A 21,986-nucleotide genomic window follows, 5' to 3' on the forward strand; every position below is an offset into this window, starting at 1 on the left:
AAACAGGAAGCAAAAAGCACATTGTAGATCAGGCTTTAGGGGGAAGAATATTTGTTGAAAGGAGAGAGGAGAGGTAAATAGTGATTTATTTAATATTTATTCATTTGTATGCATATTTTATTCCTTATAGTAATAATAATAATTTTCATTTTGAGAATATATTGGCACAAATTGCTGCTTCAGAACTCTACATACACCGTCAGATTAATTACACTCAGTGTGTATATTATCATCATGTGGTGTGTATTAATTAGAAGTAAAATAGTCGTTATAGTTTTTTAATCATAATTAGTTATATCTATTTTGATTTTTATGTAATGTCATAAAAGAAGTAATCTTAATATTAATGTATATTTTACTTAATAAAAATTATATATTGTAGTTTGTTTAATTTTTTTGGATTTATCGTATTCATCGTCACTATATTATTATAAATTTTTACTATTGTTAATTTTTACGCATTTTATCGCGCATTCTGTCACTAGTTTTGCTGGCATTTACGTATTTCATTTTTATATCTAATATGTTTATTTTTCGATAAATTGTAATAACAATTCCAAATTAATTATTTTGTATCAATTATTTTGTATTACGCCACGCTATACCAATTTATGTTGATTTTGTAAGTAATTTTTAATAATTATTGGTAATTAGTTTTTTTTGTATTATATTGTATTAATTATTTCGTATCCCACCGCGCTGTCACCAATTTTTGTTGCGTCCGGGCGTGGGTCGGACATTTTTGGAGAATTTGATTATGTGTTATTTAATATTTTATGATTTATGTATTGTTGTTATGGGCTGCTGTCACCAGTCCTGCAATTTATCCAGGACAAATGATTTATCTTATTAGGTCAGAGTATTTGGTTACTTTGATTAAATTTAATGATTATTAATATATTATTATTAATATTATTTTGGAAGCGTGACTAGGAAGCGGTGGCCTAGAATTAGGTTAAAATGATTTTGTGAGAGCATGATTATAGGAAAAGAATTTTTATAAATTTTATTTAGGAAAAGAAAATATAAATAAATAAATAAATGTTTATACAAAATATAATAGTTTATAGAAAATATGATAATTTATATTTTCGAATAACAGTTTATGTTTTTATTTTTAAAATGTATCGGGAGAAACTTTTTCTTATTTCAAAATTTGTTTGAATATTTGATTTAATTCGCGGGTTTTTAAGAGTTTTATTCGGCTTCTTGGTATAGACCGACGCACAGTGGGAGAAATCCGGAAAAGGCAGTCAAAAATCTATAACTCTGTGAATTATTAAGTAAATATTTTGAAAATTGGTATCGTTAGGTTTTTTGGATCACTGAACACGAATCCGAGGTCAAAATTGCAAAATTCAAAATGGCCGATCCAATATGACATCACAAAAGGACGAACCGCAGATATGAGGACGTAATTGAATAATAGTTTTGCAAAATATAGCTCATATTCAACCCTCTTAAATTAATTTGACACGTATTCTATAAAAACTCAAGGAGAACTCAAGACACGAAGAGTTCGTTGTCATAGTCGAGTACATTTTTAATGATTTTATATCAGAGAAATAAAGTAATAAATGTACACGAAATATAATGTGTAATCTACTTATGTAGAATTTAATAACATATCGTTATTGTAATGTGATTGGATTATGTTTACAATTTTCTAAAAATTATAGTTTGGCTCCCCAGTTAAATGTTAAAATCTGTATTATCCAAATAATATTATTAAGTAATATAAAAAGATGAAATTTCTATTTTATGAAACTATTTTGTTGACTGATTTTGGTTACCTATTTATAAAATAAGCTCAAGTCCCTTCACCGCATGAAGGTATCAGTCTTAAAAACGTTATTTTTAATTATTTTGTTTACAATTTTAATTTTTAACTTTTTTTATATTTTATTTTTTTAACAGTTTTTCACCTTATTTATTTCTTCGATTCCAAAACTTTCTCATCATAAATACTACTTTTTAGTAATGCTTTTGCTTCTTGGGTTAATTCTTTTACTTTTTTTTCTTTTTTTAATCGTATTGCACTTATAACTGGATCTGAAAAAATCAACAAAAAATACATTGTATCTTCATTGTTGGCTGCACGCGAACAAAAGCGACTGTTATGAGCGCTTGCGTTTTTAAAAATTTTGTTACTAGCTTCTTGAGCTTCCTCAGATACATGACCAATGGGTATAGAAAATTCATCCATTATTTTTCTTCCATGTATCAGTACTTTGTGAACTGAAGGGGGCATTTTGTACCAGTTATACAACTTAACATATAATTCTGCAGTTTCGATTGCATATTTTTCAAACTTTTACAGGTCAACTTCCAAACCACATAAAAGAATTTGCAATATGCTACCAAATTTTGTAATTAAAGTAATATCGACATCTAAAATTTTTGCAATTTTTTCAGGATCTTCAAAGAATCGTCTAGCGGTATTTCCATCGTTAGACGTCCCATACCCTTGCTTTACGACATCTACTGTAATCGAGAGGCAAGACTTTAACTCACACTGAATTTTCTTTTTTTTTTGTTTTCTTGGAGAATTTTGTTTTCTCCAGACGCACGATCCATTTTAAAATCCATATTATAGGCAACATGTAAAATGCATTCCATGAATCTGATCCAGCAATGTAGAGTCGATAAGCCAAATTTAAAATTTTCTTTGTTTTCTTTTTGAGATTTTATGACATGCAAATCATTGATTTGGCTTGGTTTGGCATCACAGATGTTGCAAGATGCGGAAGATTTTTAATTTAAGCACATTGCAAATTTTGCCATCAATCATTGTACATTTCATATTATGAAACACAGTGAATGATATCTCATATTTCACGACTTTTGTTGGAACCAATTTGCAAGTTTCCTCCGTATAAAAATGATATTCTTGCAAAGTTTTCGAACCTCTTTCTTTCATAAATTCAAATTTGATCAGATGGCAATATCTTATGGACGAAGACCGATCGTTGAATCATAAAATCGTATCATTATTTTTTGTACTGATTTTCAGTGGCATAAATACAATAATGTAAACTGATCTATCTGAATCTTCTTCACCGTTTTCCAGGATCTCAACTCCTATTTTGAATTTGTTATCAGCATCAACATTGCATCTTTGCTTCACTGTTTGTTGTCCAGAAGCCCCGTCCATGCCCCAGTTGCCGTGTAAAATAAATTTTTTCCCCTTTGCGTCATTTAACTGAGATGGTTCTAAAGAAGAAACAATTCTATTGATCGTATGATCGAGTAACGATTGCAATTTTACGCTTGCGCCACGTTCCGTTATTTCAATATATGCGGGATAGCAATCTCGCTTTGGGTTTCTCAATTTTTCATAAGGAGGGTACTGCTTATCGTTGAATATCGTTAAATTGTACGATCGAAGAACTTCGTATTTGGCTTTTGACATTCCCAAATCCATGAACATGGCTAGCACAATATTAAAAACGTATGATCTTCTTTCACTGTACGTTTTTCCATTGGTTTTTGAATTTTAGGTGAAACTGCCTTTGCTAATGCTTCTTTAGAGTAATTACGTCTCAGCTCTTACACGCGTCTTCTCTTTGTTCGCTCAGAACAATTTTCAAATGACAATCTTGGTCGACCTCGACTCACAGAACCATGAATTGATGGTAATGGATCAGAAGGACGCGAACGGTTAGTAGACACAGTTGAGAATTCAACAATGAACATTTGTATGAAATGTTCATACTTGTTTCTAAAGACGCGTTGTAACCTATTCGAATTTTTCCAGCATCTAGTGTACGTAGCCAAAAAGGAACAATTTAATTTATGCTTGACTTCTGCCAATTGATTTTCTGATAAATTAAATTCTTGTTCGATTTTATTCATCAAAATACTTATTTTTGATTTATGTTTGTGCGTATTGTTCCAGATCCAAACACATAATTGTTCGTGCTTTATTTGAAACGCATCCATACTGCTATTTAATGAAAACGTCTACACATAGAAGAAAAATACAATGAGATCGTATAACTATAAACTTGAATAAACTTTTCACTTTAATGAGCTTACTAAAGCCGTGGCCAGGTTCTGGGAGATAGAGGAGGTCCCGCGTGTGCATCAGACTGGCGCCGAGCGACCAGGACTGTTGGGATCAATTCAAGAAGACGACCTTCCGCAACAGAGAGGGCCGTTACGTTGTACGGCTTTCCTTCTCCTAAACCTCTCAATTTTCTGGCATCGACACGACGGCGCGGGCCTGCATGATGCGTCTCAAACGTCGATTTGCCAAACAATTTGACGTCGCATCCGCATAATCTGCCTTCATGCGCGAGTACATCGACCTCGGCCATATGGAGGTGGTTCTGGAGAGCGAGGTGGGCAACAACCCAGGCCTATTATCTGCTACATCACCTCGTTTTCAAAAGGGACTGTGGCAAAATTCGAGTCGTGTTTAACGGCTCTCAGAAAGATGCGGTAGGCGTCTCACTTAATTCCAGGTTCCATGCTGGTCCTAAGTTGCAGGAGGATCTATTGGTCGTGCTGTTGAGATGGTGCTTCTTCCGGTATGCATTCACCTGCGATGTGGTGAAAATGTTTCGCCAGATGCTAATACACCGGCAGGATTTAGACTGGCAGCGCATCTTCTGGATATTCTCACCCGAGACGCCGTTGCTTTCGTATCGCCTGCTCACGGTGACATATGGTACCCCCTCTGCACCGTTTCACGCCAACGCCTGTCTATTGGACCTCGCCGAAGCGGAGGCGCATCGCTTCCCACTCGGGTCCAAGCTGCTCCGAAAAAATCGCTATGTGGACGATTTTTTGGCGGGGGAGACACACCCGAGAAAGCGGCAGCTGCTAAGACGGAACTTGTTGGCATCCTATCTTCCTCGGGAATGGCGGTGGACAAGTGGGCTGCCAATCACGCCGACCTTCTCGGTACAGCTGAGACGCTGCATCACAGGAGGCTTACAGCAAGCGACGCAGTCTCGACCTTGGGCCTGAAGTGGCTGCCTCACACGGACGTCTTCAACTTCAAGGTGCGGCTTCCGCCGTCGCCTCCTGCAGTAACAAAGCGCGCAATTTTGTCTCAAATTGCCACGCTGTTCGACCCGGTGGGCTGGGTGTGTCCAGTGATCATACGGGCGAAACTGCTTCTCTAGTGCCTGTGGCTTCAGGGTATAGACTGGGACGCTCGAGTCACAGGTCGACTTGCACAGTCTTGGCTTACATACTGGACGGAGCTGACGGATCTGGAAGACATAAACATTCCACGCTGGCTGGGTACCAGTCAGACCATGGAGTGGCATCTCCACGGCTTCTGCGACCCTTCTGAGCGTGTGTTCGCAGCCACCCTCTACGCCGTGGTACCAGCAGCATTTCACTCTCGACTGATGATGGCCAAATCTAAGGTGGCACCTCTGAAGGTTGTGAGTCTTCCCAAACTCGAGCTATGTGGGGCTTCTCTTCTTGCGCGGCTGATCGCTAGCACTCTGCCGCAACTAGAAGCTCAACCGGCGCAAATACATTGCTGGTGCGACTCGCAAGTAGTTCTGTCTTGGCTACAGTTGCATCCATCAAAGTGGAAGGCATACGTGGCGAACAGGGTCAGCGAGATTTTCACCTCGCTGCCCACTGCTGTCTGGCGCCACGTCAAATCTACTCAGAACCCCGCGAACCTAGCTACGAGGGGATGCACCCCGCGATAGCTGCAGGAATCCGGGATCTGGTGGAGCGGGCCTGAGTGGCTGACTCGGCCACAGACCGAATGGCCCTCCAAACTGTACTCGAGGCCACGGAACTGGAATCGCGCGGTCGAGTTAACATCTGGACTCGATTCGACCTTCCACTTTCCGACTGGCTGCGGAAATTTTAGTCCTTTGACTGAATGTGCGCAATTATTGCGTACGTTCACCGCTGGCAACTCAACTCGAAGCTGGCGAAACCCGATTGCCGCAGAGGCTTTCTGTCCTCGCAGGAACTGGCCTTCGGATCATCGACACTTCTCAGGCTGGTGCAGATGGAGGCCTTTTCAGAAGAATTCCGGAGCTTGGCCTAGAGAGGGGAGGGTTATAGGGCTATTTACATGACACTATCTGTTTTATAATTTTTTCTGAAAGTACTCCTCGAGGGGAGTCTTCCCCCCAAAGCACGTTCCCCTCCGATCATTATTGTGGCCTGGGTAATTCAAAATAGATTTTTTTGACTTTTTTTGGATTTTGAATGAAATAAAGGTGGTTTATAGATCTCGAGGAGCCCTGTCGAAAAGGTCATATGAAGTTTGGCCGTATCTCTCACCGTTTGGTCGCAAGAGGGCCGCAAAAATACTTCTTTTGATTTTTAAAATTTTTGATAATTTTCCCTTATAGGACTCGAGGAGAGGAGCATGAAAGGTCATGTGCACTTTTTCGATATCTCGCACCGTTTGGGCTGGGTAATTCAAAATGTGTTGTAGAATTTTTTTTTTAAGTTTGGTAACGTTTCCAAAGACTACTCGTCAAGACGGAAAATACGTCTTCTTTCCATTTTTGAAAATAATTATTTCGTTTTTCGAAATTTTTTTCTCCGATTTTCAAGGAAATTTATAAAAAAACATAAAAAATTGGACTATACCAATCGATAGAGGACCTCGAAAGACGTCTTTTGGACCCATATATTTTTGACCGAATTTTCGAAATTTTTGTAAATTTTTTAGTTTTTTCGATTTTAAAAGTAAAAATTTGTTTTCGTTTTTTTCGCGTTTCTCGACGTTCCATCGTGTTTTATGACGATTTAGACGAAAAAAAAATTTTTTTAAAATTTGAGCGCGTATTTCGACGTTTCTCGACGTTTCTGGACGATTGGACCCATATTGTTTTTTTCGTGAAATTTGTCCCACTAATTGTAGAAAATCGTTAAAAATTGAACTATACCTATCGATAGAGGACCTCGAGAGACGTCTTTTGGACTCTTATATTTTTGACGGATTTTTTTACAATTTTTGGACGTGTTTTTAAATGTTTTTGTATATTTTCGTAATTTTTTTATTCTTTTGCATATTTTTTTTAAAGTTTTTCGCCAACATTGAAGGGTTTTTTTGTCTTTTATCTGCTATTTTGTATAATGTGTTAAAATTTTTGTGATATTTTCTACGAGTTTTACATTTTGTGTTTGGTATTTATAAGTTTTTGAAAATTTTTCTAAGTTTTTGACCCCTCTAAAATTTGACTTTTTTGAAGGTGTCAAAAAAATCTGAACTATTGACATATATAAATAAAAGGGGTTTTTTGTGAATTTTGAAATTTTCTGGTACATTTGGATCAATTAGACAATTTATTTCAAATTTTTCTATGATTTTTGAAATTTTTGTAAAATTTTCTAAGTTTTTGACCCTTCAAAAAGTGGACTTTTTTGAAGGTGTTAAAAAAATCTGAACTATTGACACAAATAAATATAAGGGGTTTTTGGGAATTGAGAGAGATGACCGATAAAGGCATTAGTTTTGTCCGACGTGTCGCAGCGCGGGACAGGGGTCCAGAAGCCCCCCCCCCCGACTCAAAAAAAGAACCAAAATATAAAAAAAAAAACGGAATATTCATTAACATTGACAATGCAAACAATGTAAAAATGAAAATAATAGTTTCAAGCAACTATAGACACATATAAATATAAGGGGTTTTTTGTGAATTGGGAAAATTGTTCCTATTTTGTCTTAAATGCACATTATTTTAAATTTTTTGAGATTTGTAATAAAATGAAATATTTTGTGAAAGTCGTCGACTCGTTGAAAAGTGTATTTTTTAAAAACTGGAAATGTCATGTCATAAAATACGATGTTTTACGCAGGTTGTAAAATATGTTGAAGTGAATGTAATATTAGGAAAATAATTTCAAGTTCCTCATGGCTTGTGCGTCCGACGACTTGAACACATAGAAAAATGCTTAGCATTAATCTCGTCGTGATGAACGCAAACGTAAGTGTGATAGTAGACACCCCCCCCCCTCCCCCTTGATGGTGATCCACCTTGTCGTGGTGAGGGAGCTCCCTCTTCCTCTAGTCGGCTGTGGGCGACAAGAGAACGAGAGTTTAAGAGATCATCGAAAAGGCATTTGCTCTCTCCGACATGTCGCGTGACGCGTCGAAGCGTGCGACAGGGGGTCCAGGGTGCGGAGCCCCCTGGTGGGGTCCAGGGGCGAAGCCCTTGGTGGGGTCCAGGTGCAAAGCCCCTGGCGGGGGGGTTCAGGGGGGCGAAGCCCTCCCCGACCTAAAAAAAGCACAAAAGAAAAATCAAATGCAAATATTTCTTCGTTATCATTGACTATGCAAACATTGTGAAAATGAAACAAGATAAGTACAAGCAACTGAAGCGACGCAATTGTAGAATTTGTAGTAGACTCGGTACTGGATAAAGTTAAAATAGTAAGTGCAACAATAATGTGATATTGCTAAACGATGACTCGAAAGTTTCGACAACGACGGTATTACGCGTGACCTCTCTTGGCAAGCGCGTTTTCTTCGATACGAACGCGCTCGAGCCCCGCCACCGCGTCAAGGTGAAGGTCACATCGGCGGGGAGGCAGATTGGCGGAAGATGCTATGCCAATCTGTGCAAAGATAAAAAACTATTTACACTATGTACACACTATATACATTATATACACTGTCTATACGACCAGTGAGTCCTTGGAATTTACTCCGACTTACTGGTCGTGAGTTCAACTGTGTGGACTCGGCGTCGCTTGGTCGCCACATGTTGTCCGAGTCGCTGTCGCTGGTGGTGACTCTGGAGCGCGACGAAAGTTGAACGGCGTCGTCGTCGTCGTCGCTGCTCACTATCATAATCGGCGATGACACGGCGTCGTCGTCGTCGTCGTCGCTGCTGACGACAATAGGCGACGACGAGGGTGGTGGCGGCGGCGATGGCGTCGGCGACTGAGGTGCTGGCGCCGATCGCGGCATTCTTACCATCTCGAGGGCTACGATGGGGCACGAGTGCCGCGATGGTATTAGCGCTGGCGACGTTGGTGACGTCGTGGCCGGTAATGTGGCCGGTGTCGACGGCCCGTCGTCGTCGGAGTCGCCGCTCATGACGACTTGCAGGAAATCACTGGGACATAAGTCGTCCCAGACGACGTTGTCGATCGGCGGCGATGGCGTTGGCGAGCGGGGTGCTGGCGCTGGTCGCGGCATTCGCAGCCTCTTTAAAACTACGATAGGTCGCGAGTGTCGCGACGGTATCTCCACCATTTCGGGCGCTGGCGGCGGTGGTGATGGTCGTGGCATCGATAAAGTTATAAGACGCCGCAGACGCGCGAGCGCGACGGCAAGTTGTTTGCCTATAAGATCCGCCTGCTCTGACGTGCAGGGCTGGCTCTGGGCGAGCCCCAGCCCGCGTATATGCGCTTTTAATTGCGCCATTTCTTTTTGTACCGCCGTGGGCGGTACAAATATTTCTACGGAGCGAACGAGCGAGCCGCGTCGTTTATTCGCCGGTCGGTCCTGCGGCGTCGGCGACAGTAGAGTGTCGTCGAGTCGTCGCAAACGCACCGTCGGGCACAAGATTCCTGGTACGTTTGTTAGTGTTGGACGACGTCCTCGTCGACGCTTTAACGGCCTTCCCGGCCGTCGTCGCACATCCGGTGGCGGAGTCAGCGACAAAGCTGTTCGCTCTTGCACGTGTTTTTGCGTGTTGGGCGACGGCGTGCGTGCACGCTCCAGCGACGGCGCTGGTGATGGTGAGCGTTCTCGTGACGGTGCGTGTTGTACGCGTTGCCGTATTTTTAAAAGTCGTCGACGGACTTGGTTCACAGTTAGATTAGTACCATCCGAACGTTGGACTAGCATTCATGACTTTTGTTGCGTGGTTGGGTCAATTATTCGCGCTGGAACAATTTCGACGTTCTGCTCGACAAAAGTCTATAGCTTTTGCAAAAGCTCCGTAACATGTGACACGTCAATGGTGGCGCGGCATATACGCGCGAACGCCGTCGGCAGGCGGACGAGCATCGCGCTTGCAAGATCGTCCGTCGTTATTTTTTTGTGCACCTGAGGGTGCCTGGTGCCCAAGTGACGCAAGGTTTTGTACTGTTTGTAAAAAGTGGCCATATTGAGAGCATTGTCGTAATGGTTGTACATGTCCATGATTAATCGGTGGTCAACCGCGTCGGGAGGCCCATCGTTTCACGCGCTCACGTCGGCGGCCGTCTCGGCCAATTCCGCTTGCCTTCGTGCGACACGCGCCTCGTTCCTATCGTCGTCATCGTCGAACGTGTCAGCGGCGGTGGCGGTGCGTACAGCGTTGGTATCGCGTTTGTCCTGCCCAATCATCGCCCCGTACCCCCACGTCGCGTACAATGTTATGAGCCAGCGTATGGCGTTACAATAAATATCTGCGTTCGCGTTGTCGTCGCGGTTGCGGTGCGTGTGCACGGCCCACACCACGCGACTCACCCGCCACGCGTGCTTGGCGACGCGCATCTCTTCTGGCAGCATAATTTTGGCGTATATGTTAAATTCAAACGTCACGTCGTCGTCGTCGTCGTCGTCGTCGTCGTCGTTGTTGACGCGGCCGTCCAGGGATCTGACGCGGACGGTGTCCTCCGCGTCGACGGATCAAGCCTCCGTGCCGTTTGAAAACATATATCGGCCAAACCGATTATTGTAATGCCTATTTGCTCCGTTACTAAAGTAACGGAGCCGAAATTCTGCTTGCATGCAGCGCTCAATTACTGGCGCTGGTACCCACGGCATCGTATCTGTGGACAGTTTTGCGTGTCTAAGGCAACGCTTCAAGTACATGGCGTCCTTTTTGATGCTCGCGTCGCAGTACCGGCGCCAGTCCGGTACCCGACACACCGAGCCCCGTTGCAACAGCCATCGCGCCGCTTCCCCGATGTATTGCCTCTCGTCCAAAATGTGGTTATTTTTCATCTGAAACGCCTGCCTCGTTGCATCTGAGGCGGTTGATCGTGCGCACCTCCTCGATGCGCAGCTGGCTACACGTTCTGAGTTAGTACTCCCAGTAACACACGAGGTCCCTAATGTACTGGGAGCACTTGTTTCCTATCGTGCGCAGCCTCGGTGTGTCGCACGATGTTAAGAACCGGCACAATATTGAAGTGGGCACCGCGCCCGGGTCGTCTGCGCAAGCCATTTTTGCCGAGGAATTATATGCCTGCACGAATGTTATGCCCTTGTCGGGCAGAGTGTTGGCGGGAACCACGTGCGCCGAAAAATAACCGAACCCGGCAAGAAAGCCGATTCGATATTTTTTTATTTTCTCCTTTAGGTGATCGCCATGTTGGAACAACTCTCTTACATGGTCGAGTTTCACCAACAGCGGCTCGTCGCCGTCTCTTAAAGCGACGTTGGTCGCGTGGTGTAACTGTATAACGTCTACATGGAGATGATTCACGTCGACGAGTACATCTGCCAAATACGCAGACGCCGCCTCGCTCGACATCTTGAGCCCGTGCTCGCACGTGTACAATCGGACAACGGACATGCCGCAATCTCGCAACAAATTAATAAGTTGGAGACGCGCGGTGAAGGCGCTCGTGAAATGCGGCCAGTCCGCTGCGTATATCCTATACGTCCGATCGACGTCGAACATTGCGAACCTTGCGCCGTCTCGCGCCGATTCGCAAGCAAGAGGCATTTCATTCAATGCTTTCTGCACCACTAACGCTTCAAAGGCGGTCGCTATTACGCGTAGGCGGCCGTCTTGGTGGGGCGTGGAGGTTCTAGGTGCTGAACACAAAAGTTCCGAATCGTCGCTGATTTGGAACAGGACTCGTACGTCTCTCCTGTCCACCTCAGCGATACGGAATTTGTACCACTTTTGTTTCGGTATTGCCGTCTCTGAATGGCCGTGAACTACTTCAGCTGTGTGAGGCTCCCGGAGCTCTGTTCTCAAAAACCTGTTCCGCCGCTCAAGATACACAGACAGCTTGGTGTTTTTGCACAACAAAATTGTGCTTGGTCTCGTGTAAACTCGGACGCCAAAGCGACAGCGAAACGGCTCGGCGCTCAGACTGCACACAAGGACGGAGTCCACGTCCACGGTGGTAACTACGTCCTCGTCGATGACGTCCCCGTTTATAACTGCGACTGGTGTTGGCGCTGGTACTGGTGCCGGTGCTGCACCTGGTGGTGGCAGCAGCGGTGCCGCAGACGTTTGCCGAGGAGGGTCTTGCTCCATTGCAGTTTTATCTGTGAAAAGAAAAGAAAAACAAATTATTATCAATGCGGTCCTAGTTTAATGCAATACCTTACTAGAGTAATACTTACCAACAACGAGTGCCGCTAACTTGGAGCTCTTAAAAGAACTGTTTTATTATTAACTTGTCCTGAATCTGAAAAAAGAAAAGATAATTATCAATACGATTTTAGTGTTATGCAATACCTTACTATGGTAATACTTACCAGCGACAAGTGCCGCTAATTTAATAAGTAATACTAGCAAGCAGTACTGCTTCGAGTACATCGCTGTATCTGTAAAAAGATGAGAAAACAAACGTCGGTTAAACGATACGACAATTATATCCGTGTCATTTTATTCGTTTCAACGTAATATATACATTACCTGCGTAACTACGTTGCTAGCGCTGGGAGTTTTGAAAAAAGCTGTTGTAGCCTTTAAAAAAACTGTTAGAGTCTTAAAAAAGACTGTTTTGCGTTGGACACAGGTGACGCTCACGAAAACTTTCTACACGCACTCTGAAAAGAAGAGAAAAAGATTATCTCCGTATCTCTAATCGGTCGTATCTTTGAAACGGATGGAGCCACGGGGTCCACAATGTTGTTGGGCTAGAAAAATCTTTGAAAGACTTTTCCAAGCTGGATCCTGTAGCTCCAACCGTTCAGGAGCTGTAGCGGGATTTGTCAACAAATGTATTTCAGCGATAACTCCCGAACCGTTGGGCCTACAGACTTCGACCATAGGTCGTTGGAAAGCATTTTTCCAGCCCTTTAAAACGGCATAAGAATGAAGTCTGTAGCTCCAAATGTTCGGGACTTATAGTTGATCAAAGTTTTCACCCCTATAAAGGAATATAATTAAGGAGGGGGGGGGGTGGGGAGGTGGTAGTTTTCGGATGCGTTGGACAGTGCTCGCCGAGACCTTTCCAACGAACCCAAACACGACCACTTTTCTCCATCTTTAACATAAAGTGAAAAGTTTATCACTGAATTGAAACGAAAGAACAAAGGCGAAAAATGTAATCTGTATTTAGAATTAATCTTACCTATATTTTACCGAAAAAACAGTTATTACAAAACACTAGACAGATTAGACTATTAGACAATCTAGTCGTTAAGCATAAAGCTACAAAGGACTAATGTATTATCAACTTACAATTCGTTCTTTTTTTTAAATTCGGTAAACGACCATGACAATAACAGCACCTTGTATAAACGCAGATACTTTTTTTAAAGATTGTATGCTTATTGTACCAAACAAAGTCCTATTTCAACAACGAGAATCTTGTTGAAATAATAAAACTGGTTTATTTCTCTCAGAAGAATAATGCGGTCTCCGAAATTTTCTAATCTTGACCGTTATCGAGTACCCGCATATGTACGCGCGTTTGGTGGCCTTAACGGCCTTATTGGTCCGAGCACGGGGGGGGGGGGCGCACTGGACGCACGACTCCGCGGTTGGCGCGCTTACGTAACGGCTTGATCCTGCACGGACGTGTTAGGACATGTTTTAAAAAATATTTTCTACATTTATTATTCATAAAATTTACATCTGCAGACATCTGCAAACGGGGTTTTCACTAACTCCTAAAAGAGATCTTAAGGAAGAGTTTTATATAAACTACAAGTTGCCTATATTTGCACATTTTGTATAATGATATACAGTTAGTAAAAACTCCGTTTGATATTTGCAGATGTAAATTTTACGAATAATATAAGAAGCGACCATTTAGTAATCTGTGGATGACGCGGTAGCATCATAGAATACGTGTCAAATTAATTTACGAGGGTCAAATATGAGCTATATTTTTCAAAATCATTATTCAATAATGCCCTCATACCTGCGGTTCGTCCTTTTGTGACGTCATATTGGATCGGCCATTTTTAATTTAATTTGCTTATTTAGGATAAGCAGTATCCTCCTTATGAAAAATTGAGAAACCCAAAGCGCGATTGCTATCCAGCAAATATTGAAATAACGGAACGTGGCGCAAGCGTAAAATTGCAATCGCTACTTGATCAGAGATCAATAAAATTGTTTCTTCTTTAGGATCATCTCAGTTAAATGACGCAAAGGGGAAAAATTTATTTTACACGGCAAATGGGGCATGGACGGGGCTTTTGGACAACAAACAGTGAAGCAAAGATGGAATGTTGATGCTGATAACAAATTCAAAATAGGAGTTGAGATCCCGGAAAACGGTGAAGAAGAATCAGATAGATCAGTCTTCATTATTTCATATATGCCACTGAAAATCAGTACAGAAAATAATGATACGATTTTATGGCTCAACGATTGGCCTTCGTCCATAAGATATTGCCATCCGATCAAATTTGAATTTATGAAAGAAAGAGGTTCAAAAACGTTGCAGGAATATAATTTTTATACGGAGGAAATTTGCAAATTGGTTCCAACAAAAGTCATGAAAAATGAGATATCATTCACTGTGTTTCATAATATGAAATGTACAATGATTGATGGCAAAGTTTGCAATGTGCTTATAAATTAAAAATCTTCCGCATTTTGCAACATCTGTGATGCCAAACCAAGCCAAATCAATGATTTGCATGTCATAAAATCTCTAAAAGAAAACAAAGAAAATTTAAAATTTGGCTTATCGACTCTACATTGCTGGATCAGATTCATGGAATGCATTTTACATGTTGCCTATAATATGGATTTTAAAATGGATCGTGCGTCTGGAGAAAACAAAATTCTCAAAGAAAACAAAAAAAAAGAAAATTCAGTGTGAGTTAAAGTCTTGCCTCTCGATTACAGTAGATGTCGTAAAGCAAGGGGTATGGAATGTCTAACGATGGAAATACCGCTAGATTCTTTGAAGATCCTGAAAAAATTGCAAAAATTTTAGATGTCAATGTTACTTTAATTACAAAATTTGGTAGCATATTGCAAATTCTTTTATGTGGTTTGGAAGTTGACCTGTAAAAGTTTGAAAAATATGCAATCGAAACTGCAGAATTATATGTTAAGTTGTATAACTGGTACAAAATGCCCCCTTCAGTTCACAAAGTACTGATACATGGAAGAAAAATAATGGATGAATTTTCTATACCCATTGGTCATGTATCTGAGGAAGCTCAAGAAGCTAGTAACAAAATTTTTAAAAACGCAAGCGCTCATAACAGTCGCTTTTGTTCGCGTGCAGCCAACAATGAAGATACAATGTATTTTTTGTTGATTTTTTCAGATCCAGTTATAAGTGCAATACGATTAAAAAAAGAAAAAAAAGTAAAAGAATTAACCCAAGAAGCAAAAGCATTACTAAAAAGTAGTATTTATGATGAGAAAGTTTTGGAATCGAAGAAATAAATAAGGTGAAAAACTGTTAAAAAAATAAAATATAAAAAAAGTTAAAAATTAAAATTGTAAACAAAATAATTAAAAATAACGTTTTTAAGACTGATACCTTCATGCGGTGAAGGGACTTGAGCTTATTTTATAAATAGGTAACCAAAATCAGTCAACAAAATAGTTTCATAAAATAGAAATTTCATCTTTTTATATTACTTAATAATATTATTTGGATAATACAGATTTTAACATTTAACTGGGGAGCCAAACTATAATTTTTAGAAAATTGTAAACATAATCCAATCACATTACAATAACGATATGTTATTAAATTCTACATAAGTAGATTACACATTATATTTCGTGTACATTTATTACTTTATTTCTCTGATATAAAATCATTAAAAATGTACTCGACTATGACAACGAACTCTTCGTGTCTTGAGTTCTCCTTGAGTTTTTATAGAATACGTGTCAAATTAATTTAAGAGGGTTGAATATGAGCTATATTTTGCAAAACTATTATTCAATTACGTCCTCATATCTGCGGTTCGTCCTTTTGTGATGTCATATTGGATCGGCCATTTTGAATTTTGCAATTTTGACCTCGGATTCGTGTTCAGTGATCCAAAAAACCTAACGATACCAATTTTCAAAATATTTACTTAATAATTCACAGAGTTATAGATTTTTGACTGCCTTTTCCGGATTTCTCCCACTGTGCGTCGGTCTATACCAAGAAGCCGAATAAAACTCTTAAAAACCCGCGAATTAAATCAAATATTCAAACAAATTTTGAAATAAGAAAAAGTTTCTCCCGATACATTTTAAAAATAAAAACATAAACTGTTATTCGAAAATATAAATTATCATATTTTCTATAAACTATTATATTTTGTATAAACATTTATTTATTTATTTATATTTTCTTTTCCTAAATAAAATTTATAAAAATTCTTTTCCTATAATCATGCTCTCACAAAATCATTTTAACCTAATTCTAGGCCACCGCTTCCTAGTCACGCTTCCAAAATAATATTAATAATAATATATTAATAATCATTAAATTTAATCAAAGTAACCAAATACTCTGACCTAATAAGATAAATCATTTGTCCTGGATAAATTGCAGGACTGGTGACAGCAGCCCATAACAACAATACATAAATCATAAAATATTAAATAACACATAATCAAATTCTCCAAAAATGTCCGACCCACGCCCGGACGCAACAAAAATTGGTGACAGCGCGGTGGGATACGAAATAATTAATACAATATAATACAAAAAAAACTAATTACCAATAATTATTAAAAATTACTTACAAAATCAACATAAATTGGTATAGCGTGGCGTAATACAAAATAATTGATACAAAATAATTAATTTGGAATTGTTATTACAATTTATCGAAAAATAAACATATTAGATATAAAAATGAAATACGTAAATGCCAGCAAAACTAGTGACAGAATGCGCGATAAAATGCGTAAAAATTAACAATAGTAAAAATTTATAATAATATAGTGACGATGAATACGATAAATCCAAAAAAATTAAACAAACTACAATATATAATTTTTATTAAGTAAAATATACATTAATATTAAGATTACTTCTTTTATGACATTACATAAAAATCAAAATAGATATAACTAATTATGATTAAAAAACTATAACGACTATTTTACTTCTAATTAATACACACCACATGATGATAATATACACACTGAGTGTAATTAATCTGACGGTGTATGTAGAGTTCTGAAGCAGCAATTTGTGCCAATATATTCTCAAAATGAAAATTATTATTATTACTATAAGGAATAAAATATGCATACAAATGAATAGATATTAAATAAATCACTATTTACCTCTCCTCTCTCCTTTCAACAAATATTCTTCCCCCTAAAGGCGTACCTAAAACAAAAACAAGCATTCAATTTACTATTTTCACTTAATTAATTACTAATAAATTTCTAAAATGAGTTCTTCCGAAGACGAAGGGGATTACAGTGATCCCATTGATTTAAAACAAAAATGAAAAGAAATTAGGAAAAGAGAAAAAAAGCTTACGCGAAAAACTGAAAACATAGAAAATATGATAAAAATATTTACTGCAGCTCTCGCTAATCAAAGACCTCCTTCCGATGCATTTCCAGGGCCGTTCGATATGCCTCCTCCATTTTTCTAATCCCAAGGGAACTCTTGTCCTACTGCTTCAACAGCGGGACCAAGCGCATATACTTTTCCTCCCGTTGCACCGTATTCAAAATCTTATATTAGAGACGCGATCGAACTTGTACATAAGTACGACGGTTACAATATCCCCGTTTGGCAATTTGCACGTGCATGCAAAAGAGCAAAAGAAACAGTCCCTCTCTTTGATGAAGCGCATCTCGTTCAATCATTAAGAAATAAATTAACGGGTCATGCTTACTTAGCCCTAGAGGACGAAGTTCACACTACCGTTGATAAATTTTTAAACACCTTAAAGTGCACTTTTGGTTTAGGTAGAACTGCAAATTATTACCGTGGTCAATTAAGAATAATTCATAAAAAAAGCCGCGGAACACATTCTAGATTATATCGGACGTATTAAGGTTATGCGGACCGCGATAATCGAAGGAAATCAAACCACTTTCGACCATCAATTAACAGAGCTAGAAATTGCCTCTGTCGATGCTCTTGTCCTTGAATCGTTTTATGAAGGATTGCCAAGAGAATATCGCGTAGAACTCAAAGCAGAAGGTTGTAATAATTTTGCGGATGCTTGTACAAAAGTAATTACAATAAGTAAAAGATTGGAGAGAGAGGAAGCTAGGAATAAGCAAGCGCAAAATTCGCATACTACTCCTATAACTAATCAAACTCAATTATTAATTAAAAATTCTGTTAAGATTGCTTATTTTAGTTATGTTTCTCAAACCGCTCTTTATTTCGTCTATGTGAGTAACTTCTATAGCGCCATCCTACGGGTACGTGTGTGCGACAGGACGCTAGCATCCTTGACTAACTCATTCCTTTCTGTTCTCTCTCACACGTTCACTTCGGTTCCGTCCCCTCGTCATTGCGTATGTGTGTATTTTGTCGTGAACAATTAAGCGCGTATATTACGTTGATTATTAATTTGCCCAGCGAACCTGCATACTGTACGGCAAGGACAGATGTGTTAAAAGCTCTGTGACATTCTGCTTTCGAGTGTACACGCTTTTTGTATTAAAAGAAACGTTAAGTCTCAATAGGTTATGGGCCCAGGCCCACTCGACGGACTCAGAGCTTTATTATAAAAACGCGAGAGACATGTCTGACACGACGATCGACTTAAGGAGCATCGCAAAGTTCAACGGAACGAACTTTCAAGCCTGGAAATTCCAGATGAGAGCGATTTTCATCGCGAACGTACTGACGAGCGTCGTCAACGGAACGAAGAAGAGAGAGGAGGCGACAACCGAAGCGCAGAAAACCGAATGGGACAAAGGTAACGCTAAGGCAATGGTAATTATCTTATCGACGATCGAAGCCCCGCAACTACAGTTTTTGCTAACATGCGAAACCGCGGCTGAGATGTGGAACAAGCTTAGCGCTGTTCACGAACAAAAAAGTGAGTCGAATAAATTAGTAATGATGACACGTTTTCGTGACTACAAGATGGCGTCCGGAGATAACGTTGCGCAACACGTAGCAAAGATAGAAAATATGGCGCGTCAATTGCATGATGTCGGTGAAACCGTTTCGAACGTAACCTTAATGGCTAAAATTTTAGGAAGCTTGCCTGAAAAATACAGTGCACTCGTAACCGCGTGGGACAGTGTCGAAAGCGAAAATCAGACGATTGATAAACTCAGGGAACGTCTCATAAAAGAAGAGGCTAGAATGACCGCGATGGACGAAGCGAGTACTGCACTTGCCGCCATGAACTTGAAGACAAGCAAGACACGATACAAAGGAACGGAGAAAAAGACGGAACGCTCAAGGAAAGAGCCGAAGTGTTTCTACTGCCACAAAATTGGACATTACGTAAGAGAATGCCGAATTAAGAAAAGAGATGAAGATGAAAGAGGCAGAAAAGATGAAGATAACCATAGTCGAAGAGATAAAGACCGCGACAGTCGAAGAGATGTGGATCGTTACAGCTGGAAAGACGAAAATCGAGGATACCGAAACAAGGACAAACAGAAGAAAAATAATGATTCTAGCACTGAGGCAGCCTTCTCGGCTGAAATCACTGAAAAAGAGATTCTTAATCTAGAGACAAAGGAAGCCTGGATTCTCAATAGCGGAGCGTCAAAACATATGACGTTTCGGTCCGACTGGATTTCTAACCTACAAGTTTGCAAAGATGAGCACGTTACATTGGGCGATGGCACAATGTGCAAAGCGTATGGGCGAGGCACTGTACACATAAAGAGGCTGATCAACGATCAGTGGCTAGATGACAAATTAGAAGATGTGCTCTATGTACCCGACTTAGATAAAAATCTTTTCTCTGTCGGAGCATGTATGAACAGGAAGTACAAAGCGATTTTCAAAGATAATTCAGTAGAAATGTTCCTGGATAATGAATTAAGAGCACGTGGCATGAAACGTAATAATAATCTTTTTACTATGTTCTTTAAGGTACAGCCGGAAGACACTACATGTCTGGCAACAACAACATCGAGCATAAAGCGTTGGCATGATCGCCTTGGTCATGTAAATTTTAAATACATCAATCAGATGTGCAAGGAAGGACTGATCAACGATTCAAAGATAGATGGTGGCAAAGAAACAGTGGACATTTTCTGTGAGGCGTGCCAATATGGTAAGCAACATCGACTTCCATTCAAGTCAATCACACGGGACAAACCACAACCCGGAGAAATGGTTCATAGCGGTGTCTGTGGAAAAATGTCACAAGAATCGGTGGGAGGATCCAATTATTTCGTAAGTTTCAAAGACGATTGTACAGCTTTTCGCATGGTGTATTTTATTAAACATAAAGATGATGTCTTAGACAAGCTTAAAGACTCATCAATCTCGTTGTGAACAAGTTTCAGAGAAATGTCAAAACTCTGCGCGTAGACAACGGCAGAGAGTATTGCAATGAGAGAACGATGAGATATCTGCGAGAAAAGGGGATTAACATGGAAACGACGGCTCCATATACCCCGGAGCAGAATGGTCGAGCTGAGAGAGACAACAGGTCATTGGTGGAAAGTGCACGGACGATGCTGCACGCAAAGAGCTTGCCTGTGAAATTATGGGCAGAAGCAGTCAATACGGCCTGTTATATTTTGAATCGGACACCAACTACAAGCAATCGAGGTATGACTCCTTATGAAGCGTGGACAAATAAGAAACCGCACCTTGACCACATCAGGGTGTTTGGATCAGAAGCATATGCTCACATTCCAAAGCAATTTAGGAAGAAGTGGGATAAAAAGTCCCAGAAGTTGATCCTGGTCGGCTATCAAGCGGACTCATGTAATTATAGACTGTATAATCCGCAAACTGGGAAAATTATCATTTCAAGAGACGTCATCATTCACGAGATCATCATCAGGAAGATTCAGAAGATGATTCGAGGATTGCAATTGGAACGGATTCTCAAGACGAAAGCGACGACAATAATTCCAGCAGTAATGCACGTATAAGCAAGCGTCAGAATAGTGAAGATGATCGTCAACGAGGACAACCTGATGAACAGGATAGAATCAGTACTTTAAGAGACAGGAATTTATTAAAACCTCCAACACGGTATCAAGCGAATTTGGTTGAATACGACGAACCTCAATCATATGAAGAAGCATTGTCTGCAGAAGATGCCGACGACTGGAAGAAAGCGATTGACGAAGAATTAAAAGCTCACGAACTCAATGGTACGTGGAGATATGAAGACTTACCTAAAGGGAAGAAAGCAATTGGATCCAAGTAGGTTTTCAAAAGGAAATATGCATCAGATGGAAACGCCCAGTTATGCAAGGCCCGTCTATGTGCAAAAGGCTTTACTCAACAACAGGGAGTTGACTACCAGGAAGTTTTCGCACCAGTGGTTCGATATGACTCAATACGAACGATGTTGAGTCTAGCTGCTATGAAGAATTTGGAGATCGGGCAGTTTGATGTCAAGACGGCATTTCTCAACGGGAACCTCGTCGAAGAGATTTATATGGAGATTCCGAAAGGGGTAACATCCAAACATAAAAATAAGGTCTGTAGATTACAAAAGTCATTATATGGACTTAAGCAAGCGTCACGAACGTGGAATTGTAAGTTTGATTTATTCCTAAAACTTTTCCATTTTGTACCGAGTAAAGCAGACGCGTGTGTGTATACGGGAAAATACAAATTAGATAAAGTTCATTTGATAATCTATGTAGATGATGGCTTAATTCTAGCTCCATCTAAAGAAGCACTCAACGCAGTCTTAAATGAGTTAAAGTCAAACTTTAAGATCACTATAGGTGATGCGAGAAATTATATAGGTATTGAAATAATTCATGATATAAAAACAAAGTCAATTTTCGGTAAACCTTCGGAAA

The sequence above is a fragment of the Solenopsis invicta genome, chromosome 8, assembly GCF_016802725.1.
Source record: "Solenopsis invicta isolate M01_SB chromosome 8, UNIL_Sinv_3.0, whole genome shotgun sequence".
Lineage (NCBI taxonomy): Eukaryota > Metazoa > Arthropoda > Insecta > Hymenoptera > Formicidae > Solenopsis > Solenopsis invicta.